We start from the raw sequence: 15322 nt of genomic DNA, 5'->3' as shown, positions 1-15322 counted from the left end.
TTGGGGCAGAGAGCGGCAATGCAGTGGGCAAGAAGAACCAGAGAGGTTAGACCGCTGCGGAACACCACAAATAGAGATAGAGGAGAGAAAGGACCCAAGTTGGACCTGGGAGGGTCGATTATAGAGGAAAGAGGTCAGCCAAGCCAGGGCCTGATCAGTGATACCCAGGTTATTATGGAGACGGTTGAGCAGGATGGAATGGTTGACCGTGTCAAAGACAGAAGAGAGATCAATTAAGATGAGTGCACAGTGGGTATTGGAGTCAAGGTTGGAGAGCAGGTCTTCACACATGTTCAGGAGAGCAGTTTATGTGTTTCTGGCAGCTCTGAAGCCAGACTGATGGTCATGGAGTCAACCAACCAATTCAGTTGGTTTTAGTTAGCAAAGCACAATCACCATATTTTTGCAATGCCTTCCACAGATAGTGTTTTTAAACCAAGGTTTCAAAAGACCTTTGCAAACTTAATTTCTATCAATTAAATATGGGCAGAGATGTGTTCTATTTCCTGAATTGCAGACTGCTCTCAAATCCGGCTTTCACTAACCTAACCAAAGTGAGTGCTCCCTCAACTTGTATCACACTTTGCCTTATCTGCCAAAATTAAACACTGTACGAGGTATTCAGCGGTCTGCCTCACTCCTGATATTGCCACATAGGTTAATATTGACAATTCATATGCTGGACATCACAGTGTATTTGTCTACTACCCTACATATAGCAACATAATGTAACTTCTCACAATACCTTTGCGTACTAAAGTCTCATTCTGTGATATCACTAATGTTACTATTCATGCAAATTTGGGGGGCCGACACATCTTTTGCCGCCCAGGGCCCTGCAAATCCCAGGGCCGGCCCTGCTGAACACCACCACATTCTATCGGTAAATCGGACGGCGTGGATATTACACAGTTGCGAATACAATGACGTTGTAGCTGATGTGCGGAGCAGGCAAAAAGACCTGCAGTGAGTGCACACCTAACCAGAAATCGCTGAACAATTGTATCGATCTAGTTCCATGTCCGAAAGACGTACTCCACATTCTGCCTACCGTGCCCTAACGTTTAAAAATCCTGGTCCAAAATACCATAGGATAAAAAGAACGGGGCGTCCATGTGGTTTATAGAACTGCCTGGCTACTTCGAAGCACTTCATAACCGTATGCCCTGCTCTAAGTCCGATACATACCCATTACGCTTGCTTTAATAATGTGTATACCGATTAACTGTCTTAAACGCGTCTGTACTCAGCTGTCCATTCTGTCTGCAGGAACCAGCCAGCTATGTATTTGCTGAGCCAAAACATGTTGGCGCCTAATATCCCCCCCCCGCCATGTCGGCTGCGCCGAACATGTCACGTTGACATGGGATATGCGCCCAAACGGCCGTGCTGAAACATCTGGAGCCAGAACAGCCGGGGCAAAGTGTCCTGCTTCGTCCAGCGCAACAGTTTTGGTTTATAAGTGGTGCTAAAGTGCAAACTAATGGTTACAACTAAAAATACTTAGATTAGCGGTCTCATATAAACACAATTTTGTCGATGGGACTGCCCTCTAAGGAGCCAAAGCTAAGCAGAACCACCCCAGGGCCAACAAGGCTTCAGTTGACGATATTTTAGACGTCTGCCTCAACATCATATCTGGATCTCCCTTGCAGAGAGAAGAGTTCCCACCACAGCCTTCAATTGTACCAAATACCATAGACACCGACCATAACATTGGAAGTGTAAAAGTAGCCAAAGGAAAACAAACAGATACGTGTACCTGCAGCGCAATAGCAGGCCCACCTAGACATACTGCTTGCAAAGTAAAAGGATACCTATTAGGAAAAACAGGGATGGCGCTAAAACAAATGTACCTTGTTAATTTGAGGAAACAGTAAGGCAGAACAATACTGCAACAGACTCGTCACTCAATAGTAACCGCACCATGTAGGCAAAAACATAACCAACTTGGAGACACGAACTCCAACAGGCAATATCCCCCAATTCATATAAACGCTGGAGACAATCACAGGAAACGTGATAAAAGATACTTGATCGTAATGAAAAGCCATATTTTTTTTAAGTCAGGTTGTGCAGCTCACTAGACCTACTAGTCAAAGTTATCAAATTGCGGGATTAACATCTGCAGTGAGAGTCACAAGACGCAGAAGGCTCAGACAAAGTTTTAGCAAAAGGAGAAGGTACCTTGGGAAGTACTTTTTTTATTTTATTTTTTGAGAATTTATTTTACCTTAGCACCTTTATTTTTAATTGCCATCGTTCCTATAATACAATGCAAGCTAGGCTAATTTACAGCTCTCCATCAATTTTATGTTCTTGGTTTCTGTATTCTCGCCACGGATACTTGATAAACGACATCTTTACTTTCTAGACCATTATTGCATTAGCAGGATATATTCCACATTAGCGTATGTCACTAATCGAATTTAACAATTTGCTGTGATGTAAAATGTTTTTTAAACAAACACCTCCAACAAATCATTTTGAACAAACATAAGAACCTGAAAACAGCATGTCTTTATTGTAAAGGGAAACAAATCTGGCGAATGTCTCCGAACACCAGTCACTCCAAGCTACTGTAAATTACCTCTTATAGCAGAATACAGCATGTGAAATATTACAGCCAGGGGGGTAAGTGGTAGGATCTGCAATATGTCCCAAATAACAATAAACAAAAGTGAGCCAATGGCAAGAGACTATTGTGGATAGGTAAAAGGGAAAACAGTTCAAGTTGCAAGCTAGTAGCTAGTCACTAGCCCCTTCAATTCGACATGTATTCACAGCAAACTATTTTTACTCACCAAGTGTCAATTAACACCAGCCAGTCACGGGTTCACATTTTGAGACCTAAAAGAACCAAAGGCTATCTTTTCCTGTTCTGGACAGTTTACAAGCAAGTTCTCCACGAACCACACAATTCAGACATTCAAAACAGAGACGAGAAACTGCCCCTGATCCTGGAAACAAGCGTATGGCAAACTGTAAAAGAACGTATGATAAGCAACAACGTTACAAGCAACACATATAGTATAAATCCTAGGCCAGGCCTATTTTTTTGGAACGCCTATGGCAGTTACTCACACTCTCTCTTGATCTGAACATAAACAATAAAACAATAAAATAGCAAATAAAAACTACAGGTTCAAAACAATGTTATTAGTTTTGCCACCCATAAAGCAAAGTTCAAACTTTGTATCAGAATAATGAGATTGCAAAGTATAATGCTAATGGCATCATAGAATGGCAAGATTAAGACAGAAAACACAGTAAGACAACTTTAACAAAACGTGGTTATAGTATTAATATGTAGCGACATACTAACAATATGATTAGATTTCCAAAGCTCCCTAACGTGCAAACCTTTCCGACTAGATGATACTGCACACGTAATACATTAGAGGCCTTGGATATCATTGCTTACTGTTTCTGGTGCATATGAAGGCGCCGCGCAGGCTATGCTGGATCTTGCACACCTTATATTTATGAAATCTTTCCCAAAAACATGCACTGGTAGACACATTTTATGAAAACACTAAGGGCCCGATTCATGGAATATTTGCACGGTTCAAAGTGAATTTGCACTGCTGAAAAGTGAATTTGCAATGCTGACACAAAATCTGATTCATTTGAACCAAGCAAATATTCCATGAATCAGGCCCTAAATTGCGTATCCAATGCTTCGGTCTATTTCGCATTACTGTATGTTAGTTGCTTTTTTTGTACTGCGCCAGTGCCCACCATAGTGGTTTTACAGCATCAAGGCTTGTCTACAAATTGGCATATTGTGCCAGGACTATCTAGACATTAGTCTGCATGAAAATAGAAAAAAACGAAGGAAGTTGAAGGGGGGGGGGCAGAATAAAACCAACATGAAAGATTTGTACAGATAAGAGAAGGGATCGAAAGTAGGGATGTAGATTGTGATAGCATCTATACCTGCAGTGTCAATGAAGAGCGATCAATGTAGAACGCAGATCAGGAAAAGCACGGATGTATAACGCATGGGGACAGTTTCCAGTACTTTAAAGGAGTAATGTGGTTCATTATAATTCCACTATCATTTATCCCTTCTACAAATCCATCTGCTTGTGAATGGTATAGAAAAGTTCTTACTTTATTAATCCCTGACACTCTACTTCCTCCACTGTTAATGTCAATGTGAAACTTGAATTGTAACCAACACCACTTTTTTAATGTGCCACAGCTATATTCGTTAAGCTTCATTGGTTCCCAGACTAGGATTTCTTTCAAGACTCATCACTGTCTGGATGGAAAGGCCACTAATTGCAGGACTCTGTTTCTTCTCAGATGCAATTTAAGGTCCCCAGATTTAATTTAAGTTCAGCTGGCGGAACAACTTTTTCCATCCAGGGAGCTCAATCTGGAATGGCCTAGCTAGCTGGGACTTGAATGTACGCTTAAAAATACTGAAAATATATTTTCAATAAAATGTTTAGATCTTATGGAACTATTCCTCTTGTCTGTTATGTTCTGATTTAAATGGATGGCAATGTTAGCTATTTTATTACACAACGCTATAATACCCATTAATCATCTGTGCTATATAAGTCATTATAAGGTAACATTCATCCTGGCATTTTCATTTGGTATATTTGCCTGTGTAAAGCCTTAAGTAGGAAATGTGTTACTTTTCAGGATAGAGTTAGGTGTAGTCACAGGCATTTATACTTTCAGTCTTTTGCTATATGTATTACGAACCTATTTAGTAATTCTTCAACTACCCTGCTATGAAATAATCCTACCTGATCCATCCATTGACAGCTTTGGCAAAAGCCAAAGAATATGTTCATATAGGTAGGCACTGCAGCTAAAATAAATGAGCCAAAGGGCCTTGTAATTTCCTTTAGAACCCCAAACACCCAGCTGAAACACAGGCACTACCCTGGGCTGCAAGGCATAAACTTCTCAAATTTAAGCTGAATGAAGTGTTATTTTCATACAAGCTGCGATAATCCATTCCTCGCCACATAATTTTGAATGTTTTACAACTACAAAATCAGCAAAGTTTGTTGATCAGCCTAAAACGCCCACTTGTCGGCATGGCTTAGTCTCATAGATATTGTTTGCAACCAAATAGGCTGACTTCCCTACGTGCCTGCAGTTCTTTTGTTCAGTGTTATGTTAGTGAATATCTATACTTCACCCATCACCACCGTACTGCTCTTACAGCGCCTGACCCTTGTCCGAAATGTATAGTATTGTGATCTCACTAGGGTGTCGCCAGACCTTAGACTGGATAGTAAAAAGGAGGGTTGTGAGAGGGATGGATAAGAAAAGGGTGAGGGAATTAGCCAGCAAACTAAAACATACAAAAGGGTAAAGATACATTGGATGAGGGGAAAGTAATAAGGATGTGGAGGTAGGTGTTGTGTGGTGACTCTTAACAGAAATGAACATCTAATATGCCATCAATAATGATGGCGAGACTCAGCATGGCTTCTTATCCTTATTATTGCATCTTTCTGTCTCTTTCCACCGCCTCATTCCATTCCTTCCCCAAGACCCCCTCCCATATTCTATTCAGCTACATTCTATGTTCCACTCAACCACAACAATTCCCCCTTACTTATCATCCAAGTTCGTAACACATTTATGCATTTTTATACAGCAGCTTAGTTCACATCTCCATCTGTTCAATAAACATGGGGCTTGCTAATAACCCTCTGACCCAGACCAGTTGCAGATGTTTCCTAGAATCCACATATCTTGACAAAGTGATATGCCTGAGCATCATGGCTGTCCTTGCATGTATGGCCCCAAAGCGGCAATGGCACCCATTTCCTTTGGATGTTCAGTATTATCCGCCTGTGCTTCAACTCTCTGATATACTCTAGCCAGTTCTAGAACATCCTTTAAAGGGAGAGGCTTCTTCAGAAAATGCCTCCGAAATTGTGATGATGTAAATCCTTCTATTATTCTCAATCTAATTGCTTCATCGTTGTCAAAGTTTGCAAATTCACGAAACGTTGCTTTCCTTTGTAACCATAGAACAAACTGTGCAACGGTTTATGAGGGGTTGCATGCATTGGTTAAATACACAGCATTCATAATCCCGATTTGGAGGGATTACTAATCGCCCACTGACAGCAGTAATTAGAAATTGATATGTTCTTCTTTCTTGATACAGTATGGTCTTGATGACGCTTTTCACATCCTTCCCCACCAAATTTATGAACATGTCCAGTTTGTTTGGGGCATCTTGATCTCCTACCGCCCTCAGAAATTCCTCAAACTCCTCTACCCATTCTTGCAAACGCTGTCCCTGATCCTCCTGTGGCTCAAGGCTGAATGGGTTTGGACGGCATAGGTAGCTAACTGGGTTTGTAGTTATTCCATCAGAAGACATGACTGTATGTCTCCCTCTAATTTAAGGCCAGTCCCTTTCTGTATTTCTTAAACCCGCTTGCTTCTCGATACCTTGGCACGTGGTATATAAATATAAATGTTAATGACTCGCCCAGGTGTTGTTTCAGAGATGAGGCTTCTGTTAACGCATTTTATTATTTTCTTTTTTTTGTGTGCTTTGAGCATTCTGTTTTGGGCTGACACGGCTTATTGCTCACAAATTTGAATAAAAACAAAACACTATATTGAGAGAATAATAACGTGCTAGATTTATTGTGCTGTTGTCCCTGTTAATTGCGCATACTGTTGGACTTCGTTGTTGTTTCCCTGCTTAAATGTCAATGTGCACTCAAGTATGACTGCGTTTGCAGCGTTCGACTGACAGAGCTGCTGTATATGTTGTATTTATAACATAACAGTGTCACAAATCTGATTTCACCTACTCGTAACCTTCATGATGCGGCGTTAGACATTGTTTTCATTTGCGCTCGTCGTGTTGTTATGGCAACCTTCGTGGTTTCTCTTATTCAAACAAATATGGCTGCACATTTTCCTACGTTTTCAGGTCCTTTCCTCTGACTTTGAGGCTTTGCAGTGGCTTTCGCGCTGGTTTCGAAACTTGGACCTTGCGCTCAATTAAGTAAAGCAGCTTTACATTTTTCAGAAAATACTTTCTTGCATGGCAACGCATTGCTCTTGCTTATGATTGACCGCCCAGCTGCATAAATTGTCTCAGTTAAGCTTAATGCAGAGCGTCTTACTACTCTTTAAGGCCTTGAATATTCACATTAGACGGCTGAGCAGCGCCTCTTACCGTCACCACGATCGCTATTTCTTTCCTTCCTCGTGTCAGCATTGGCATCCTTTATACGTGGTCCTCACCTCTCAGCTGTTTACACAGCCTCTCGCCTGTCAGTCCCGGCTCCTTCCGGCCGCTCCTTTCTCAATTTTCCCCACCCTTTGTCCTTTTTTTAAGTTCTCGATCAGCCACCTAACCAGGCTGTTTTTTTCTTTAGCCCCCTCCACGGGCTACCACTGTTTCTCCCGCCTCGTCACTTGGATTAGCAACCTCCACAGGCTGTTGTTTTTTTTCTTTAGCTCCCTACTCGGGCTACCACTGTTTCTCCGGCCTAGTCACTCGGATCAGCCACCTCCACAGGCTGCCTGTTCCTTAGCCCCCTCCGTGGGCTAACATGTTTCTCCCTTTGTTTTCCTTTTTTTAGGCTGCGTGAGTCAGTCATCCCATCCTCATCGCCAATTGTGGTGTGGTGACTCTAACAGACATGAATATCTAAAATGCCATCAAAAATGACGCCGAGACTCAGCATTGCTTCTTATCCTTTTTATTGCATCTTTCTAACTGTCTCTTTTCACCGCCTCATTCCATTCCTTCCCCAAGACCCCTTTCTATATTCTTTTCAGCTACACTCTATGTTCCACTCAACCACAAAAGTAGGGATGCCTGCTTCTTAAATATGATTAGTTATTGGTAAGCATGAGAGAAAATTTCAGGAATGCATAGCCTGGTTTAAAACAGAGGCTTTACTATGATGGCAATATCCAAACCAGACAGTGCACAGTACTGGATGTAGTTGGTGTGTTGTCGCATGCTGGAGGCGAACATGGAGTCTTTCACCAAAATAGTTTGTAAGAAACGCTACCTGTGAATGTGGAGATAACTGAATTTGTCAAGCCAGATGACAGGTAAGTCACAGCCAAGAATTGGACGTGTATAGAGGAATGTGTGGGAAAACGTGAGGTAAGCAGAAAGGGAGGGGGAAGAGAAGAATACATCAACTTAATTCCAATAGTATTAAGTTCCCGAGCTTTGAGCTAGGTATAATTCATCTTAACTTTTAAGGTAGCTGGTGACTGTACATAGATAAGGACTGTAACCTCCCTGTATATTAACCTTTATTTTAAACAGCTGGGTAATCCATTCAATGATTTATGACCTTCCCAACTTAAGTTAGAAGACGGATTGGTGTAGGGCCAGAAAAGGCTACTTTGAAATCTTGCTGCTTTGTTTGTTTAGAGCATTCCAGTAATGAAGATGCCGTTACCTTAATTTTATATTCTGTTTTGCCTCACCTCTCAAACTGCTGGGATTCCAAGAAGAAGCTAATACAACGTGTCTTCATGTCGGCCTTGCCACTGCCGCCAAACAAATGGAAAATATTTTCTAAAAGGTGGCTAGGGATTGCATGTACCTAAGTTGATAAGTCTTTCTCTGCCTGTGTAGCAACAGACGTTTGAAAAACTTTGGAGCGCAAAACAGGAAATTTGGAAAATATTCAGAAAATGAATTGTAAACTCATGCAATGGATTTCAACTTGCCCAGCCTGGGGTAGATTTGATAAGGCCTTCTCTCTGTACAGAGTGTTTTAACTATGCCCACGCATGCAGCCTTGACAAAATGTACCCACAGATGAACTGTTGCTCTGTAGGCCACTAGTTTCTTCAGCCACCACTTTCAAACACAGTAACATAAGCTTTAAGATCATCCACCTTACAGCTTATGGGTAAACTGCACAATATTCCAATTGAGAGTATGACGTGGAACCTCACCAATAAACTAAGTCAAGCAAATGTTTACATTTGCAAGTTTTTCAACAGATGTATTGTTCCTTGAAAGCTGTTTTCCCTGTATCTGTGATCTGAGCCATACAGGTTACTGACTTTGTCCCCCCTCTCTTATGGTCCATCTGTACGTCTTCAATTTTCCACAAGTTAGTCCGCCCATGGGACACACAGTAAGAGGACCACAGATACATAGATCGTACTACATAACGGTAAGACGAGAACCCACATTAGAGAAAACTACCCATGATCCTTTCTACCAAACTCCATTGCAGAGCCTTGATTCAGAGAGACCCTCACATTTTGTTCACAGTGCCAAAGAGACCATCAGGTCACTTCGTTCGTGACTGGCCTTGGACAACAGGAATCTGAAATGATGGTGGAGAATAGGCAAAGATTGGAAGAGGTTAGAAGTCTTTACAAGAAGAACTCTGTACCACTCGCTGCACCTCCCACAGATAAAATTATTAATTTGTAATACGGTTGGAGTAATTTCCACATAGGTTATTACACATTCACCTCCAAACACGGCAGGACTTTCACTTCAATGGTATATACATTAGAGAATCAGCAGCAATAACCCTAAGATCGTACAGATGCCGAAAGCAGAACTAACCCCAAGTTAAAAGGTATCTAACAGCAAGTCTGTACATCAGGTTACACCTTGGGCTCTAGAACAAATTACTGTTGCTCAGCTTTAACAGAAGGTATATGATCAGGCCTCAAACAGCAGCACTTTTACTCTGGTTACAAAGCCTCGATCTACCAGGCTCAAGCATCAACTATGACAGCTGCACTACTGGTTATATGGCCCGGGCCACAGAAAACAGAGTTATTCCTCCAGTTACATCATTACCCCAGGACATTTTTGAGACAACAGAGCTGGCCCTCAGGATACCCAGATCTTACTGGGTACCGCTTCAGAGAGCAGAAGCGCCCCTCAGGTTACAGAGAAGTTACACAGATCTTACAGTATTAAGGCATCGGAACACAAAGCTATACCCACAGGTTACACAGATCTCACCTGCACAGGTTCTAAACAGCAAAGCAACCATTCAAGTACATTGATTTTACCAGACTGGGCTTTGGGTAGCATAGCAGACAGATCGTGTATGATTGATTCGTATTGGCACTATATGTAGGCTGCAAAGCCATCAATCCAGTTATATAGATATTATAGGCTCAGACAACAGAGCACAGCGATATCCTTGAGATTACATAGATTTTCCTGGTTCAAGCCCCACAAAATAGAACTGTCATGCACAGAGCTAGGCTTCTAGTTACAGTTACACGCGCGGGTTTAGGTCGCAGACAGCAGAGCTGCCCCTCAATTACATAGACCTAATGGGGCAGAATGGAGATGGCAGAGCCATTCCTCTAGGCATACAGACCCCTATAGGTTCAGACCTGAAACAACAAAGGTATTCCTTTAGGTACACAAAACCCAAGCAGAGCCATCCTCCCGGGTGCTCATATCCCTAACTTAATAAGAGCCAGGCAGTGAGTTATATAAATAAGGTGCTCTCTGGCAAGGGTAACTCCTCAGACAACAACAAAGCCTATTTCCCCATCATGTATATCCACCAGACCCAGGCTTGAGAAGGAGGAACAATCGCCCAGACTACATAGATCCCAGACGTTTAAGCTCCAGGCAGCAGGCTTACATCTCAGTTTAAACTAATAGTGCAGGCGCAGATGTAAGACAGTAGATCTCTCTCTGGCTAAACAGACTACACAGGTTCAAGCCTCGGGTTTACCATCCCTCAGGTAGCACAGATCTGCCAGACTCTCACCCCAGACTGCATGCCCACCCCTCGGGTTGCACAGATCTCACAGGCCCAGTCCTTAGATTCCAGGCCCACCCCTCAAGTTATACAGATCTGCCAGGCTCGGTTCTCAGGCAGCAGGCCAATGTCTCTGGTCACTCAGATATCACAAGCTCGGATGCATGGGCGGGGGTGTTGCAGTGACTCCCTCTTCAGCTACAGGAATTTGCGAGGTTATTTGAATCGTTGTCGTTTGTGGCTCATCGATTCTTCAGACCCATGACATGCCAGTAGTCTCTTATTTCACTGAGGACAGCTAAAGAGAAAAACCTTTCTATTGCCGAAGAAAGATGATCTTGTTAAAAAAAATCCTCCCAATGCACCCTGTCCATGTAGAAAGCTCAAAATATATGCTGATGGAAAGCATTCTGGAAACGGAAGGGTGCAGAAATGAGCGAGGTGGGGGTGTGGTCGGTGGGGTAGAGGGGGAAGCTGTCCGTTTTAATTACGAAATCTTTAAAAACTCACACTCAACACCCATATACATCGACAGCCTCTCTTTTCTATTTATCAATGTACTGCTTGGGTACCCATTCTCCAGATAACGGCCATTCTGTTTTGACCTCCCGATGTGCTGTCTTCCCTCTCATAGGAAAAACATTGGTGGTCCTCTATTATTTTGTCGGGGCGGGGGGGACTGTGTCCATCTTTTCCCCCCATGAGTCGATTATATGAGAGGGTTGGGGTTGTGAGTTATAAAACCTACCCACTCAGGGCCAATGCATACAAAGGAGATGTCCACATCTTCAAAGCTTGATGAGGAGAGCTTGGACAGGCACTCCAGCCACTAAAATGTTAAAAGTGAAGTCAGGGAGGCGAGGACTGTGCAGCGAGGTAATGCCCTGTGTTTAAGCCCCTGTGTTGGGTAGCAATGAGTAATAGTCTGCTGTATTCTACAATGAATGCCATGTCTCACATTTAACATGCATTTGTACGAGGTGGATCACAAGTAAGCATTAACATGAACAGTGCCACCTAACATGGAGTAGCTGCCAGTCTGTTATTTAACGATTACAGAATCGATCACGTAACTGCTTATTATAGTCCTATAATGTCATCAACGCGTACCAGCGCCATATATAGTCGATATACTCATATACAGAGGAAACGAGAAACCACGCATTAAGGCGCTGAAATACCACCAATGGGAGGTGCCATAGAAAAAGAGGCTACGTAATGGGACTCGTGTATTATCTCCCTATAATGACATCAAGCTGCTCTGTTGACATACATAGACAGTTAAAGGATAAGGAGGACACCGCAATGGCGGGGTACTCCCGATCGTTCCCAAACAAAAACCTATAATTAGAAACAGGGTAGCGGGGTGTATTTATTCTCTCCAATTAGATTTCCAAGGTGCGCAGCCATCCCTCCCCGCCCCCGTGCGGAAGATGATGGCGGATGCAGGCAGGTGGCGCAGCATTTTCGGTTCCCCAGCACCCACCTCGCCGCCTCTCCGTGCGTCTTGTGCCTACTTTAGCACCGCTCTGTGGGTACCGCTCCGGCAACAGCGGTAGCCCAGATCCCCCGACGGCGCCTAGGCTGGCAGCGGGCAGGAGGGATGCTCCCGCATTGCTGTCTGCTCTTCGGTGGCCCCCGCTTACATGGTTACGGTGGGTCTCCCCGGAGCCGTCGGCAGGGAGAGGACCGCGGCGGTCCGCCTACCTCTATCCTCCCTCTAAGGTGATTGGCTTAGAAAGGCCTCGGGCAGATGCTGATAGGATGCAAGCGTTGCCGCTCGGTCTGCGTTCCTCCTAGCGCACCCACCCTCTGTCTGATGGATCGTGAGATGGAGAGATGGAGGGGGAGTGTGCGGGCTCTGTTTTTGTTGCTATGCAGGTGAGGCGGCACATGGAAAAAGCTGGAACGCACCGAGGCGGAGGAAGGGCGGGTACGGGGCGCTGTATCCACCCTGCCCGCTTATTTTTTTTATCTTGCGCGCTTATACTTACCCATTTCAAATCATCCTTCCTTGACTCCATCCGTTGTTCTCTTTCTCACACTCTTTTCCTTTCACCGTTTCCCCCATATTTAATTGTACCATTCCTCTCTCGCTTCCCTTCGAATTATTTATCTCCTTACAATTCTCACTTTTCTTTCCTCAGTTTATTTTTCTTATTTCTTTCACCCACACGCCTATACCTGCCCTTTCCCTAGCCTGACTTTTTTTCTCTTTTTTTCTCTCGCCCCTCTTGTTCTCTCCACTGCATCTTTTTTGCACCCTATTTGCCCTGTCGAACTATTACTACATCACTTTTTTATCATCCTTTATCTCTCCTGCATACTCACCCCCAACCCTCATTTCTATCATCCATTTATTTCTTACTCTCCTTTTCTTCCCCCTTTTTTCAAATGATTTGTCTCCTTTTTCTTGTGTGTTTTTGTGTGTTTGGGATATGTAAAGAGCAAACCTAGCTGGAAAATAATAGAACGCTGTTGATAGGGGGTGCTCCAAATTGGTTATAGGTTTGATGTGGGGGTAGCCGAGGTACCTAGAAGTTGTAGGGCAGCAGGGGCGGGGAGGAGCTCCGGAGGGTGAGTAGGGTTGAGTTGAGCAGTCAGCAATTGGCGAGATGTTCTCTGAAGCGTAGGGTTCTCAGGTCTTTGCTGAAGTGTAGCTGCAGGAGCCCTTTCTAATCTGTAGTGGTAACTGGTTAGTAGTAGAAGGGGTCTCCTTTTGCACAAGTCAAAATGTTGACAGTGACAGGTGGTCACACCCTCCTGTTTCTGGTCTTAGTCCCTCCCCCTTTTGATGTGCTTTGATATAAACTTAATATACATTTGATATAAAAAGGATATCAAAAATGTTTTATATCAAATGAATATTGACTATAAAGTGCTTTCTAATTCATATCAGTTTTGATATAAAGTGAATATAAATGTTATATAAAATCTATATATATAGATGGGAGCGGCGCTCGCCGATGTTGCTCAGTCAAGGGCCGAGAGCGAAGTGAGCTCTGAAAACAGGGACTGTGAATCTAGGGTTTCGCAGAGGCAGCGATGACATCACAGAGGGGTTCCGCCCTGCTGTCATAGGAAGCGAAAATACATTTTGTATCAAATTGATATGTCCCCCAATGTTTTTGATAGCAATTTTATTGAACCCCAATCATTTTTATTTACATTTGATATATTTTAAGAATCCCAAGAATGTTTGACATACGTGTTGATCTAAAGGGACGGCCCTAAGGCTATGATGGTGTGGGGGTAAGGGCTTATAACACAGATATATAGGGCCTCATTACACGGAAGGCGGTGAGCCATGGCGCTATTAGCGCCATGGCTCATGCCGGTAAAATACCGGCACCGCCTTGGCGGAAAGGGGATTTACCGCCCCATTCCAAGGTTGGTGGGGCGGTAAATCCCCCTTCCGCCATTGCCCTTCCCCATTCCCATTTCTGCCCTATAGGGCTCTATGGGAATGGGGAAGGCGCTAATTACGGCACTGCAATTTTGCGGTGCTGTAATTAGCTCTGAGATCCCTTAGCGGGTTGGTTTTTAACGCCTGCAAAAAGCAGGCGTTAAAGCACCAACCCGCTAAGGGACCTCGTAGTAAGGCGGTAATGGTTAACGGTCACCGTTACCATTAACAGTGGCCGTTAACCATTACCGCCTTCCGTGTAATGAGGCCCATAGCCTTTGTTGTAGACCTTGGAAACACAGGCGCTCTCTCAGCTTTCCAGGGGCTATCCAGGAAACAACAATTATGAACAGCTACAGTTACGTTGCGGGGAAAACACTCGCTGGAAGCCTGGGGGGTTATGATGATAGTCATATTTCTGATTGTTTTACGGTGTATGATGGGATGGAAGATTACCAGCCACGGCCAAAGGGACTGTGAATCTAGGTTTTTGCAGGCGGTGAAGACACCTGAGACGGATCTAGCTCCGGGTGTCTTGATGAAAAACAGGGCACCGTTTGCAGGGTTGAGGAGCGTCATGCTGTACCAGAGACTATCAATAGTTATTGTGTTTGCTGCTCAATGCAACTTGAAAACCCGGTGGATCCCGACAATCGCCTATGTAAGGAATGTGTTTAGCTAATGGAGACCATTAGTGTTAAAGACACTGTTATTATTCATTGCGCCTGCTGCTCAAAATTAATTGAAAGCACAGGATATAACAGTCTGTGAAAGGACTATATCTCACTAATGGAGACAGATACAGACCCGCCGGCTCTCTCCTGTGCTGATATTCATGCTATCCAGGGGTTTACGGCCATAGTGGCTGGGGCGTGTTTAAAACAGCACTTTTACAGATGGTGTTACGGACATAAAATTGATTTATTTTTTATGTATTTATTTATTTGCATCAGTCATTTTAACAACTTTTTACACAATTCCTGTGTTTTCTAAATATAAAATTCCTCAAACATTCGCTGTCATTAAACTCATACATAAAAAGATAAAAAATGTATCATTACAATTTGATAAATCCTAACTCTCTTAACATTTTTTTTACAACTTCAGTCGTTAGGGCTCTTTCGTGACCCGCTATAAAACGTTCCCAGAACTGGTCTGTCGCAATCCACTAATTGTGGGCAAC

General features: G+C 43.4%; 1 protein-coding gene across 6 annotated transcripts in view; it reads right to left on the bottom strand.

The window, feature by feature from the left end:
* The window catches only part of PELI3 (pellino E3 ubiquitin protein ligase family member 3), a 418904-nt gene extending 406465 nt beyond the window's left edge, over positions 1–12439 (bottom strand). For 3 of the 6 annotated variants that reach the window (XM_069644928.1, XM_069644933.1, XM_069644930.1), the window contains exon 1: positions 12220–12439. The gene's annotated coding sequence lies outside the window, so the exon portion shown is untranslated. The remainder of the gene's footprint in view (positions 1–12219) is intronic. The other 3 variants (XM_069644929.1, XM_069644932.1, XM_069644927.1) reach the window with 2 other exon arrangements.
* Between the last annotated feature and the right edge of the window lie 2883 nt (positions 12440–15322).

Source organism: Ambystoma mexicanum, chromosome 2p (assembly GCF_040938575.1).
Source record: "Ambystoma mexicanum isolate Mex_15411 chromosome 2p, UKY_AmexF1_1, whole genome shotgun sequence".
In the NCBI taxonomy this organism is placed as follows: domain Eukaryota; kingdom Metazoa; phylum Chordata; class Amphibia; order Caudata; family Ambystomatidae; genus Ambystoma; species Ambystoma mexicanum.
Note: the sequence above shows the minus strand (reverse complement) of the source record. Positions and strands in the feature narration are given on the sequence as shown.